The sequence below is a fragment of the Pteropus medius genome, unplaced genomic scaffold (genome assembly GCF_902729225.1).
Source record: "Pteropus medius unplaced genomic scaffold, Ma_sr-lr_union100, whole genome shotgun sequence".
NCBI classification, from domain to species: domain Eukaryota; kingdom Metazoa; phylum Chordata; class Mammalia; order Chiroptera; family Pteropodidae; genus Pteropus; species Pteropus medius.
Window position 1 is genome coordinate 5,021,167 of NW_024354498.1, and position 14,574 is coordinate 5,035,740.

Genomic DNA, 14,574 nt, shown 5'->3' on the forward strand with positions numbered 1-14,574 from the left:
ATTCATAAATGGAACTGTACAGCCATCAGCTGCACTGTTTAGACATAAAGTTGGATGAGCAAAGGGGGCTTTTACAAGTATGGACTCAGAGCTTTTAAATTATCTTGCCTAATTGGTAGTAGTGATGTAGAGCATCTTGCTGGAAGGAAAACAAATCCCGTATCTAAAACACGTTCTTTTAGATACAAAAGCAAACACAGCTTCAAACAATGCTTGGGAAACATCTTGCTTAAGGATTTTGGAAGTGATTTAAGGATCATGGGTTAGTGCCTGGCACTTGGTAAATTGCTCCACACAATTTAGAAAACTGGTCAAGAAGGTTCCTAAATCCAATCTGGCTGACCTTAGAATCACTTGGGTGGGGTTTGGGCCCTGCACAGTCCTGGACCCCATCAAATGTATTAGATCAGGCTCTTGGGGGGTCTGACACAATCTGTGTGCTCAGAGAGCTCCCCTAGGGGATTTTGATGACGAGCCCATTTTGAGAACTGCTGGCCTCATCCATTTCTCTGGACTGGATCCTATCCATACCATCCTAGACAATTTTTTGCCACACAGATGGCTATGAAATAGCATCTCGGCAAATGCTATGGCCTCTAGATTATATGTTTATTCATGAGCTGAAGCCCAATTTTAAAATCCAATCAACTATATAATTCCTTCAGATGTCTTCAGATCAGGTCCCATGCTGTGCTTCTCAAGGTTTGTTTTTGTTTGTTATTATTCTACTGAGTGCTCAGGACATCTGACTGCTCCTTGGTTGGTGGGCTAGAGACATAAATAGCTTTTGGATCCCTTTTGGATCCTAGTGTCAGGATGATTAAAAAGATAAATGGTGAGAAGAGAATAAAAGGATGGATATCGGTGGGTACGTTAACAAAAATTCGACAAGGCTCTACTCTTATCCACACACATCTGTACAACATTCCCCGCTGACCCCACAACATATTTATGGGGATGTTGTGAACCCCATTTCACAAATGGGAGAGGTGAAGTGATGATCCCAGGGTACAGAGCTCAGGGGCAGGGCCGACATTCAATCAGGCCTTCAGAATTTACCAAGCCATGTAGTTCCACTCCACTCTCTTCCACCCTAAGTCTGATCCTGAGTTTACTTATCATCTATAAAGAGCATTTTAAATTTTCTTGGGCTCTGCTCTGGGGTCTGAAGGTTTGGTTCATCAACAGCTTGGCTCATCAAGGTCCACTTGCTTCTGTGGAGACCTCCATAATCTATTTGGAGGAATAGTACCATTCTATTCTGATCTGGCATGTTTGAGAGTAATCAAGGGTAGGGCCGTTTGTTTCTGAATTACACATGAGTTTCTCTTCATCTCTAGAATGTAATCAAGAAAAAGGGTTCAAGGTTTATAGTTTCCAAGCCAAGAGTCTTAAGCTGCCAAAGGAAGTTGGTGTTAGCAGCCTTTCCTGTGTGTCATGTGGGCCAAGAACTGCTTTTAGCTTCTCTGCAGGAGGGAGTGGCTGTGGTACAAGGAGACAGGAGAGAGAGGCAGGCAAGCTCCTGCCCTTCACACTTTGTAGGGGTGAAGCAGGATTCAGGCTGGCATTTCTCAGGGCTTCCCAGATGGGCCTTCTTTTGCTGACCTTACTACCATTTTCATTAATTTTCTGAAAGGTGCTAGCTGGACCTCCAGGGTTACTTACCCTTAGCACTATTGACATTTGGGACCAGATTATTCTTTGTAATGAGGGCTGCTCTGTGCATTGCAGGACATTTAGCAGCATCCATGGCCTCCACTCACTAGATGCCAGTAGAAGCCCCATCCCCAAGTTGTGACAAGAAAAAAATATTCCCAGACGTGGCCAAATGTCGCCTTGGCAGCAAGGACAGAATCACACCAGGCTGAGAAACACTGGCCTAGACCTATAGTAGATACAAGAAGGGAATAGATCTGTTGTGAGGGGAGAGGCTCTGGGTTGAAAATGTAGGCAATACCCCCAAAGGTCCCCCTCCCCACCTTCCCTTAGGCATATAAAGTATGCGAGATTCACCACCCAGGGTTCCCAACCTCCCTATTTTCCGTTTTTCCGAGATGCCCTCCTTCCTACCTGTCCTTGGTACGCAGTGTTGCAGCCAGCCCAAGTTCAAATGTCAGCTTCACCACCAAGTAGCAAAGTCCCCTATTCTTTTCATGCCTCAGTTTCTTCCTCTATAAAATAGCCCCTTATAGGGTTGTTTGTGAGAACTAAATATTTGTAAGCATTTAGAAGAGTACCAGTATATACATAATAAGCACTTTGTATATGTGCTTTGTAAATAAAACATCAATCATCTGGATGAAAAACCTCTGTTAAATACAGCCGTTCAACAAATGATTATTGGGTGCTGAACAAGGCCCTGTCCCTATCTTCCAGGTCGTCTGAGTTTGCCTTGCAGGGAGTGGAGAGGTCACAGGCTCACTTCCCCGCTCTCAGCCCTAGGCAGCACTGTGGTAGCAGAGCTGACCACGCAGGCCCTGCTCTCCTATCTTTTCCCCAGAATAAGTCCTCAGGGTCCCAGCGGACATGCCTCCAGGCCTTGGGCCCCACGGGATGCTTCTTACTCATCAGAAGTTGAAGGTTACTCTACCCTGCATCAAGCATCAGCTCAGCATTTCATTGACAGCAGCTCAACTCTATATGGCCTCAACTATAGCTGAAATAAATGGAAGCCATTATACAAAACTTAGGGGTACCTCTCTGAGGAGTTTGAGCTATACCAGTCTTTGGGCACACTAGTTGAAAACACTGTCTTCCCTCTTTCCCTCCCTCCTTCCCTCTTTCTCACCCTCTCTGTCTTTCTCTCTCTCTGTTCTGTCCCCTCTTCCTTCGTCCAAATAAATAATCTTCTCTAGGAGACTGTTTTGATTTGAGACTTAGAGGCTGAGAAGGAACCAGCTGCAGGAAGAACATTCCAAGCTGAGGAAACAGTGCAAAGGCCCCGAGGCAGGAAAAAATCCAGGGAGCTTCTAGGAAAAGAAGTATTCTGGTGGAGGAGGAAAGTGATAGGAGACAAGATTGGAGGAGTTAAAGCGGGGCCGTTCCATAGGGCTTGCCTTTTAGTTTAAAGTACAATGAGAAGTAATTGAAGAGTTTTATGCAGATGAGTGAAACAATCTGATTTATGTTTGAAAAGAAGGATGGAATGGTCGACCTTGCGGATTGCTGCTGAGATGAGTAAGATGAGGAGCAGGAGACTCTCTCAGTGGATCTGGCCATATGGAGATCAACATGACCTAAACGACAGCGATTGCAGTGAAGGGGACAGCAGCTGCGCTCCCCATCTTTTGGTTTTAGGACATACAGCCTCACCGAGGACTAGGCATTTGAATTTGAGAGGATCAATAATTCGATAACATTTGTTAACACTGCTTTGGTCGGTTGTTATGGAATTGGCTTTATTCTCTCTTTAGTAAGAGATTTACTTCAGTGGTTACAGTGATGTTGGTTGTGGTGATGTCGCTCTTGGTATCTAAGATATCACTACCTGCCCACCATCAACCTCTTTGGTGATTTTCCAATTGTGGGACAGTGCCAGCTCAGCCACACACAGCCCCTGGACCTCAGTGCAATCCATGGCCCATGCTTATTGCAAAATGGTAAGCTGAGGTTGGGGGCTGCCTGCAACACAGGAGAACTACGCAGGCCCCCTGTAAGTGGGCCGTGTAGAGCTCAGAGGGATGACCTCAGCCTCGTCGGTGCTATGTTCTGATGGCTGTCCTCTGTGTGGCCTTTCACTTCCAAAGTCCACCTACCTCCTTAACCTCGCCTGAACTCTTCAGCCCAGGAATGGTAGGAAGTCCTTCAGAAAAAATCCTTAAAGAGGCATTCGACAAAGCATATATAAACTCACACTTGGTGAAAAGTGACTGTAGAAAAAAGTATGTTTAAAACAAGCTTAAACATTACTGTGCTTTTTATGCGGTCTCCCGCAGCATTTTGGAACACTGACATTTTTCCTGACTGATCGTTCCCTTTGATTTTTTTTTTCCCTTCACTGCTTTGACTTTGTAACACAAGAATAATATTTTTTCTGGACTAAACTTCTTATAAGTGGTCTTACCCAGGGAATGTTTTTAAATTTAAAGATGATTCTATTTTCTCTCTTAAGTACCAAGGAGTACATACACATGCAAACACATTTAAGAGCTTTAGATGGGATAGTTTTACTTTTTAAAGGCATATTTTCAAAATTTGTTCCTCTTGATTCCAGGCCTTAATATAAAGCCCCATAATTTTAATGCTGTTGCATACGCAGTGGAGAAGACCCCTCATCATCTACATGGGAGAGATCTGAAGGGCAGGCCTTGGTTTTTGACAAATGGATTCACCCTGGCAAATGGTACCTTCAAGATAGACTCAACGGCAAATCCATCCCATTTTCAGAAAGTGAAGGTTTTTAGCTTCTCCAAGTTAAATACCCATCTTCAGTGTGTTAAACAGGCTTCAAAATGTTGACACCTTTGTTCACACCAGTTGGCAGAGTTTGGTCACCTCATTCACTACCTGAAAGCACATTTTGCAGTTAACTAGTCCTGAGTGGGGAGACTGATAGAGGGCTGCTCTGCTCAAAAATCAGACATTAGACCCTGCCTTACTGTGATTTTTTTTTAAAAAATGTGGCTTGGGTAGCTGGCTGGCTGGACCTTCCTATAATTTCTGCTAATCTAGAAGAGTTTTTTGCTTACACCGCTGAACTCGGGGGTGTAAGCTGAGTTGTTATCTGAAAGTCTGTACAAAAAAAAAAAAGACAAAGAATTTTGGCCTTGTCTGAGGGTGCCCTTTCTCTTACCTCCCCATGGAAGTGGAATTACAAGTGCGTGGTCAGTCACGTGGAGTGTCTGACAAGTGCATGGAGTGTCTACTCTTCTACTTATGTCGCCCACAGATCTCTCTGAATCAGAACTGCAGGCACTTAGGAGAAAATCCAGCCAGGGCCTGCATTGCCTTGCGGGGATTCCAAGAAGTAGATTTTCTGGGTCAGTGGGTATTAGTGCTTTTAAATTGCCCTCTAGAAAGTTTTTTTATGGTACTTCCCTTCCAGCAGGCGTTTGTATGAATTTGCCATATCGTAAATCCACCCATCACCATCCACCCATCCACCCATCACCCGTCACCATCACCCGTAAATAAATATCATCATCCATCATCCATCATCATCCATCATCCATCACCATCCACCACATCACCACCCACCCCACCCATCACCCATCCACCCATCCACCCCACCCACCATCCATCCGTCATCCAATCTCCATCCATCCATCCATCCATCCATCCATGTGTCTATTCATTCACTTGTTGATTTAGCACCAAGACTGTATCCCAGGTGCTGGGGACTCATATACAAATCCTAATCAATTCCTGCCCTGGTTGGGGATTCACTGGTTTTCTCTGTCTCTGTGAAGAAGAAGATCGATACTGTGTATCTGGGCCTTCTGATGACTGACTAGGATAAGCACTCATTCATGTCAGGAGGAGGGGGTGTCCAGACCTTGAGGTGGGGTTTTCACCCCTGGCCATACGTTGGAATCACCTTAAGGAGTTCTAACAAATCCTGATGCCTGGGCCAATCATGGAAGCTTATGATTTCATTGGTCTGGGGGTGGTCTGGGCGTCTGGATGTTTCAGAGCACCCAGTTGAGTCTCTGGCACACCCTGAGCTGATTGTCCCTCCCCACTCTTTATCCCGGGAGAGTCTGGCCTAATGAAAACCCTCCACCAGGTCCCCACTGCCTCTGCTTTTGACCTTATACTTGTCACTTTAGACTTAATGGCAGTTACTGTTCCACTGCACAGCTTGCCCACCATGCCTGGCTTGAAACTGCTGAGAAATCACCACCTTTTCATTTTATATATTACTTATTTATAGTTTAAAATGAAATTCTCACCTTATTTATTTATTGTACCACCTTGAGGGTCCTTTAGGTCTGTATCTTTATTATAATAGCAATAGCTAACCTCTATTAAGTGCTTACTGTGTTCTAAGTGTTTTGCGTTTGCATGTTAATTCACCTATTCCCCTAAACAACCCTGCGATATATATGTTGTTTTCACTCCCATTGTCCGGATGAGGATACTGAGGCATAGAGAGGTTAAGGAACTTGCTTCTGCGAGCACAGCTGGTCTGTGGCTGAGCTGGGCATCTTCATCCTATTTTATTGAGTAGAGCCCTTCTCTACAAGTCGGAAGGGTTTGTCTTGGATTTGTTATGATTCTGCACTGTATTTTCTTTCTCAAGTTACAATTATGGGCAATGAGTGAAGGGATACCTGTGAGCTCTACCAGCACCTCATCGCTTTCACGATGGCGAAGAATGACTTAGGACAGAGAGCTTAGCAAGGGCACCTTTAAGCAGCCAACAGTTTGAGACACTGTAGTTGCATCCACTGGACCAAGTTGTCTTGGTCTTGTGGAGACACAGTTTCAGTAACTAAGAGCAGACAGTTCTTAACCTGTGCCAAGAGATGTCAAGCCTCTCAGCCATTAGCACTGTCATATGTGCTCACTTTTGGAATTGTCGTCACTGATTAAAATGAGAGGTGGAGAAAAGCCTGAGCATGATTCAGGAACAACCTGATTTTGTCTCTTTGATGATACGAAGAACTTCTCATGTGTTTATTCTCCTGGGAGACTCAGACAGTCTCGGAAGTCAGTGATTGTGACCTCTTGAGTCAGAGCCCAGCGTGGGGACTAGGGATGCAAGATGGAAACAGCACGTGGTCTGTTGCCACAGACCAGTGGCAGAGTAGAGGGCTGAAATCTCCTCCTGGAAGGAAGGGATTAGCCGATCAGAGAGGAAAACAGATTTGAGAAATCCATTTACCCTGAAGGCTTATGAGGGAGTGCAGGTCAGACTTATTCCAGTGTCTTTCATCACACACTCTCTCCCGGTTTTATCTTGTACCCAGCCCAGAGTTTCAAAAGAAAGGGGGGGGGTGAGCCTTTAGACTCTGACCTTAATATTTCCATCCACATTATTAGGAGTAAGAATTCTTGTCATTTATTGAACTGAAGAAATGGCATTAAAATATGTATAAAATTATTAATCTACTACTTGTATATTTCCTAAGTATTTGTAGGTTATTAAGAAAAATTCTTGCTTCTACTTACATGATCATAGCACTCAACTCAAATTTCAAAGAATGTCACTAGCATATCCTTGGTTTTTCTCTTGAGAATAAATATCACCCATGATAAGAAAATAACTCAGAAATATTCACATGGATTTTGACATGGCCCTAAGGCCATTAAAGAAGGTCAGAATCTTAATTAGTCTTTAAATAATTTTTTTTTTGGTCCTTAAATCTTTATTGTGTTAAGATCTGCTTGGAAGAACACCATTTCAGTTTACTATTTGTCACCTCATTACTTCAAAGCCACTTAGAGGCATTTTGTGGAATTCAAACCATCTGAGGGCTCAGGGGGCAGCTCATTGTCATGGGAGATGCACACAGCCGGGAATGGAGGAGACTTTGAATTTTAACCATAATCTTACTGCTAATTAGATGCAGGCCTGGGGCAAATCACCTTTTTGAGCCTTTGTTTCCTCCTCTGAAAAATGGGTTGTACCAGATGGTCTTTGTAAAATGTAAATTAGAAAGCCATGCAGATCTAGTCCCATACTTTTCTTTTGTGAAGGTGCAGAGCCAAGGTCTGTGCCCAGCCCGATGGGTAAGCACATGCTGGTATCAGTATCTCATAAAGCCATCCTGGGCTGTTTGAGTGCTGAACAGGGTGAATGGGTGGGACCGCCAGACCTCTTACTAGGAAAATAGGTGATTCATCTCCGACCTGCATAATAGGAGACCTTTGCTTTAAGGAACTTCCAACTTCTGCTCCAGCAGGGACTTTTCTGACTACCCAGACCCAGAGACCCACTGAGGAGGTCTCAGTAGCTGTGCTTTGAAACCTCTCCCACAGGGCCCCTCAGTCGGACAGCAATTGTCCAAAGACCAACGTGTTTTGGCTGTTGCTCGCCTTAATACTCCCTCCCCTTTCCCAAACACAAAAATATTGCCATTTCCTGGAAAGTGGTTTTGGCTCAAAGCCTGATAGCTATCCCACACTCTTGGGCCAACTTTCCTTAGGGCCTCTGTTCTTTTATTTCATTGTGCGTTTGTTTTGTTTGGAGGCTGACAGTTCTGCCTCCTTCATTTTACCTGGGGGAAAGGGCCTCTGGCAGGTGCACTGGGGGGGGCGGTGCCCACGCCCCCTTGCCACCAGCAACCTCTGCTCCATCAACCACTCTGGGTGTTTTTTCTTCTTTTTTGTGGTTTGACAGTATTTTCAATGTCTCTTTTCTTAAATCAAGGGATAATTAACATAAAGTGAATTGATTCTTCAGTGGTCAGATGGATCAGTTTTGACAATTGTGTGCACCTGTGTAAGTGCCTCCTGAAAGAGGCTGTAAAACATTCCCATCACTCTGGAAAAGTCTTTCTCCCTCCCCACTCCCCTAAGCAAACACTTTCTGATTTCTATCATTATACATTTTTTGGCCTGTTTTTGGACTTTTACTTCAATGAAATCTTATAGCATGTATACTTTCATATCTAGCTTCTTTCACTCAACACAGTGTTTCCGAGACTCATCTGTGTCATTGCATGTGGCAGGAGGTCACTGTTTTTTTACTGGTGGGTGTTACACAGCGTGTTTATTCGTTTACCTGTCGACAGACATTTGGGTTGTTTCCAGTTGTGGCTCTTAGGACTAGACTGCTATGGATATCTGTGCACAAGTTTTTGCAAATATGTTTTCATTTCTCTTCGGAAGATACCTAGGGGGTGGAGCTGCTGAGCCAGAGGGCGGGCAGTTGCTTAATTTCATTGGAAACTGCCAGACAGGTCTCCAAAGTGGCTGTACCTTTTTTTTTTCCCCAGCATTGTATGACAAAGTATTCCAGTTGCTTCATATCCTCACCAACTTTTGGTGCTACAGCCTTTTTAATTTTAGTCATTCTAATGAATGTGATATGATTCTTTACTTTTTTTTTTTTTAAAGTATTTTCAAACATGTCAGTCGATACCAGCTCAGACACTGAAAAGGTCCTATGGGAAGAGAAGCCAAGTGTTATGTTATTTTTATGGACAGAGGTTTCTGCTCATCATCCTTTTTCCTGAAGCAGAGTCTTTCCAGCCTCGAGGGCTGTCTGCAGGCTGCCTGCAGGCTGCCGTCGGGCAAGTTCAAAGCCAGAGTCTATTAGGGGCCAGGCCGGGTAAGAGCAGGAGGCAGTCCAGAGAGTCAGAGTGGAGAGGGGAGAGGCTCCTGCTCAAGGAGCTCAGAATCACACTGCGATAGCCAGTCTCAGGGTAGCCAGTCTCAGGGCATGTTGTGCTGCGCACACACAATGAAAATCTGACATGTAAGTAGCCAGCAGGCACAGACCAGTTGATAGGCCTGTGCTAGGGAATCCCAGCGGCTGTCCTTTCAGCTGCTGTAACCACACATGGCATGAAAGTTCCACTTGACACGGATATGACAACGTTTCAAAGACATAATTTTGCTACCTTCTAATTGGCACGGGCAATCAGAAAGTTTCTAAAACCAGTTGCTAGGCATGGGACTAGTTAGGTGACAAGCATCGGAACCATTTTTTTTTCCATCTTTGAGGGTGCTTGGCTACGGGCTTTACTGGATTCTCCAGTCCTCTGCACACAAAATGGAGAGTGCCTCTAAAATATTTTAGTTTATTCATATATCTTGAATATTGCTAATTTTATCCATTTCTTACAGTCATCACACTAATTAGCAAACCACAAATTTCACCACCAAAAGAACATTTCTAATATTCCCCGTGCTCTGCAGGCACACCGGAAGTATTGATGGAAGTGAAGAGATAACCGGAACTCTGCTGGCCAACTGGGTTACAGCTTCACTGAAGTCACGGACAGGAAATGTTCCCACTGTCAGTGCTTGTGCCGCTTCTGTGTAGAAAGTGTTAAGATCCGTTCACTCCAAAGTGGCAACGATCCAAAGTCTTTAGACGGATCAGTATTTTGTAAAGCAACCCAGAAAGAGGGCAATAATGTTGAACATGAGGCAAGAGCTTGCTAGTGGTGAAACCTCAGTGGTTGGTGGAAGGGGAGGATACTACTGAATGGGTGGTCTTTTCCCTAGAAAATCAATCATGTAGGGTACCAAGGGAAAGCTGGTCCAGACCCTTGAGCCGTAGATGGTAAGCTCTCCCAAAGGATAATCCACAGGTACCCTTCCTAGAAAGAATCCAGTGTGGCTGGGGGGAAGGCAGAAATCACAGGCTTCCCTGCTTCACAAAACAACAAAACATCCAAGGGTACAAAGGGAGAAGGGTACGTTATGGTCCCAGCAGTTTCCTCTGGCCAGATGCCAGGCATGCCTTCTCCCAGGTCTGTTTGCCTGTGTTCTGCCAGGCCCGTGTTGCTTCTCGCTCCCATCCCCCACCCACTCACACAGAGGAGCACTGAAGACGGCCGCCTGTGGGTCTCCGGGGTAAATGCTGCTGGCAGGCCTGCCTCTTCCTGCTCTGTGGAGGCAGCTCCACACCCCCTGCCCTGTCCCAACCCTGCCAGCTCTACGAATGCCAATGAAATAGGCTCTTTCAGTGGATATTTATGCAGGAACCAAGCAAACAATGGTCTCAAATCCATGTTAATAAATCCATTCAAATCCGGAAGAACAGCCAAGGGTGTCATTGGTTTTACTTCAAAAAAGTTAGCACGTGGAAGTTCGGAATTGGGCTCTGGGCACTTGGGCTGCTCCTGCAGTCTGGTTTTAAGGTAGTGCAGTTAAGATGCTCTGAAGCTGCATGTCAGCCCACCCCTCGCATACACAGTGTAGAGTGTGTCAGTTACAGAAATGCTAGCTGCTGTTACAAACAAATTGAAAATGTATCATGGCTTAAACACAATAGAAGTGTATTCTTCATTCACATAAAAACGGAAATAGATTTTCCTGATGGCCAGCGGCTCTCCTTCAAACTATGATTCAGCCATGCAGGCCCTTCCATCTTGTGGCTCTACTATCTCCACAGGTGACTTCCAAGATGTCCTTGTGCATCAAGCTGAGTGAAGGAGAAAGAGATTAGAGCATCATGTAAGGAAGGTTTGTAGGAACTAGGCCTGGAAGTGGTGCACATCGCTTTCACGCACATTCTTTTGGCTAGAACTCAGACACATGGCCACCCCTAACTGCAAGGGAGGCTGGGAAATGTAATGTAGGCAGAAGAGGAAATGGTTATGGTGAACAGCTGGCCAGACAGCCACGGATAAAATACATTCCTGGCAAGGCTGGTAGTGAAGTCCTGCCTGGGATGCAAGCTGGTCCAGAGGCATACGAATGGAGAGTTGGCCTCTGAGAAGGAATGAGAGCACCTGTATCCTTCAGGGGCCAGTAATGACTAGCTGCAGTGGTAACGGTTGTGGGGGAAGCTGAGGCCAGGACCTGCCCCTGGTGCAGAAGAAGGCCAAGGAATTCTAGGCTTTGGTCAGAAGCGAGGAGATACTTCACCTTCTTCCTCCCTTCTTGCGCTTCCTCACCCACCAACACATGTGCTGCCAGGAATCTCTGCCTTCTCTTTCCCTCATCTCCCCCAGATCTCCCTTTTCTGCATTGAATGTTGTTCACATTCTACAAAACTCTTTCCCTTCCTACCATCCAAACAACCAGTCCCTAGGGATTCACGGCTCAGTTCCTGGAAAAAAAGCAAACCAAAATAACATCAAACCAATTCCCATCAAGGTGGTACTGATCTGCTGGGGCCGCTGAGAGATTGAGATGAGAAAATGAATGGAAAATCCCTAGCAAGGTGCCTGGCACATAATAAGTCAATCTTAGTAAATGGTTTATTAATATCTTATGAGTATGAGGGGGGAGAAAGAGAGAGAGAGAGAGAGAGAGAGAGAGGTGGGGAGTGGGGAGGGAAGGGGAGCTAGCACGCCCTGCCACTAATCACCTTTCTCTTCCTCCCAACCTAATGGTCTCAGTATGGCATCATAGCGTCTTGTTGTTCATCAGGGCCTGTGAAAACATCAGCATTGTGTTGGATGAGTTGGCGGTCCTTTGAGGCACAGTGTTCATTGTTGAGGGCTAACTTTTAGTGCCCTTTGGAAAAGCCAGATACCTCTCTGATGTTCACAGCACCCTATATTTCCAAGCCTGCTCTAGCCACCCAGCCTGCTGGCCAGTCCCCATACCTTTCCTCTTGTGCCTTTTCTCCTGCTCTTCTGGAAACCCTCCTCCATTCCACCATGTCCTCTGCTGAAATCCTACCTATGTGGGCAGGCTCAGTTCCCATGTCACCTCCAGGAATAAGGCTTTAGTGACTGGAACTCAGAGGTGGAACAGGTGACGACAAAGGAGAATCACCATGAATCTTGGTCGGAGATCCACATCGAGTGTTAGAGGGACAGCAGGTGACCTCCTTCCTACTTGCCCACTGAAGCTGGTGTGTGTGTGTGTGTGTGTGTGTGTGGTGGTGTGTGTGTGTGTGTGTGTAAACACACATTCCATCGAGTGTTAGAGGGACAGCAGGTGATCCTTCCTGCCTCTTTGCCCACTGTTGGGTGTGTGTGTGTGTGTGTGTGTGTGTGTGTAAACACACTACATTCCAGGAGAACCCCCCCACCCCAGGAGAATAGGAAATAACACCTATAATCTTTATTGTCAACTAGCTGGATGTTATACAGCAGCTTTTTCCTCCCCCCACCCCAACCTTGCATAGCTTATGCTGTGTTAGCTGCAACTACCATACTTGCTTTAAGATAATAAATATACTGAATTTATCAGACTTCAAAAGACTCTCCAACCCTAAGATTCTTCAGAGTGCCTTGTTCTGCTTTTGAGAGAGCTCGCCTCCAGGCAGAGTTTTTCTGACAAAACAATTCCAGAAAGCAGACTCCCTGTTTAAAGGATGAGCACTCTCCGCCCTCTTCTTCCTGCATTGTCTGCTTACTCCTTGACTTGAGGTTATTATTGTTATTATTATTTTTAGGCACTATGCAGCTGATGAAGTGAAGTGGTGTTTGTTTATTTATTGTTTTTTGGTCCCTGAGTTGGAACACAAGATCACCAGAAGAGAAACTCCTTTTGTGACTCATCCCAGGAACATCTTGCATTCCAGCCAGCACAAATATGATTAAAAGAACTTTCTTTAGGGCCCCCGTTATATTCTACCAAAGGAACACATTAGCCAAGCTGCCTATCTCTGGACCATTTTGCTTTTGGAAGGAAAGCTCTTCCTGGCTTCCTTGTGTGCCTGGCACTTCACGAGATCTTGAGGCACGCTTCTTGTGAGCTGATTCCTCTGTGGCTTGGAGATTATCATAAGAGTGTCTTCTTCACAGTGGTCACGAAAAGCGTCACGGGTTGGGGAAACACCTGGTCATGGTGGCCTGAATTGGTGACATTTGTATCTTCACATAATAAGCACTGGAACTTTCCAGGGCATGGCTGGTATAAAGCAGTCATGGTCGTTGCTCCACTTCTATGTCCCGTCAGACTGGCCTCTATACTCAAAAAAAAAAGACTGCTACTGCATATACCTGTGAATTGTCCTCTTGAGGAGATATATATATATATATATATATATATATATATATATATATATATATATATATATATATATATATATATATATATATATATATATATATATATATATTGAACTCAGAAGCATACTAGGCCCATATGCTGGGCTAGCTGGAAGTGCCAAGGAATGAACACATCTTCCAGGAGCAGTCCTTGACCAACTCCAAGGCATGTGTTCTCCACTGTCTCCCAGCATCCCTTACTTGATAAATTGACTTCCTTTCTTTCTTGGTCTCACTGCTTCACTCTTATTGGTGTTTTCTGGGATCTTCTCCCAAATAAACTACTTTCAGTCAAATCATTCTGTTTGTAGGGAAACCCAAACTAAGATAACTAGCCAGTTGGGTTCACCAAAACTCAACATCTTCCCCTTTCACGCCTCCCCCCACCCTTTTTCATATGTTTGTCACTATTGGTGATGATCGTTAAGCTTCTACTGTGGCTGTAGCACTGCAGTAGCATGTTGTACACCGCGGGGTGGGCAGTCCTTTGAGAGCACCTGACTTCTGCATAGAAACCGGGTAAGACAAAGTTGCAGGAGGTAGCCAGTTCAGCAATAGGGTAAGTAAGGACCACGAAGTACCATGAAGTAAGGAAATTCCAGATATTGCTAAAATCTCTGGACCTGGGAGGCACATACTCATGAGGTAGCATGTGAACAGTAATTGTGGATTGAGTCTATAAAGGAATGAAGAATTGACTCATATTCCCTTCCTCTCTTACCTCTAAGTGCTTAAAGGTTGAGGCTATGTTCCACCCCTCTTTTGAACCTCAAGTGCTTTTTAATGGAGCCAACAAAGTTGGTCATAGTAGCAAGCTCTTGTCTGTAGGGAGAGATTTCAAGACAATTAGAAGGTCCCTCCCTATGATTGGTATCTGAAATCCTTCATTAGAGTTTCATTTCTTGTCCATACTTTATCACTGACTGAATTCTATTTATAATCTCAATAAAGAAAATATAATTCTTGAATCTGTCAGTCATAGACCTCAGTGAGAATGAGTTTATTA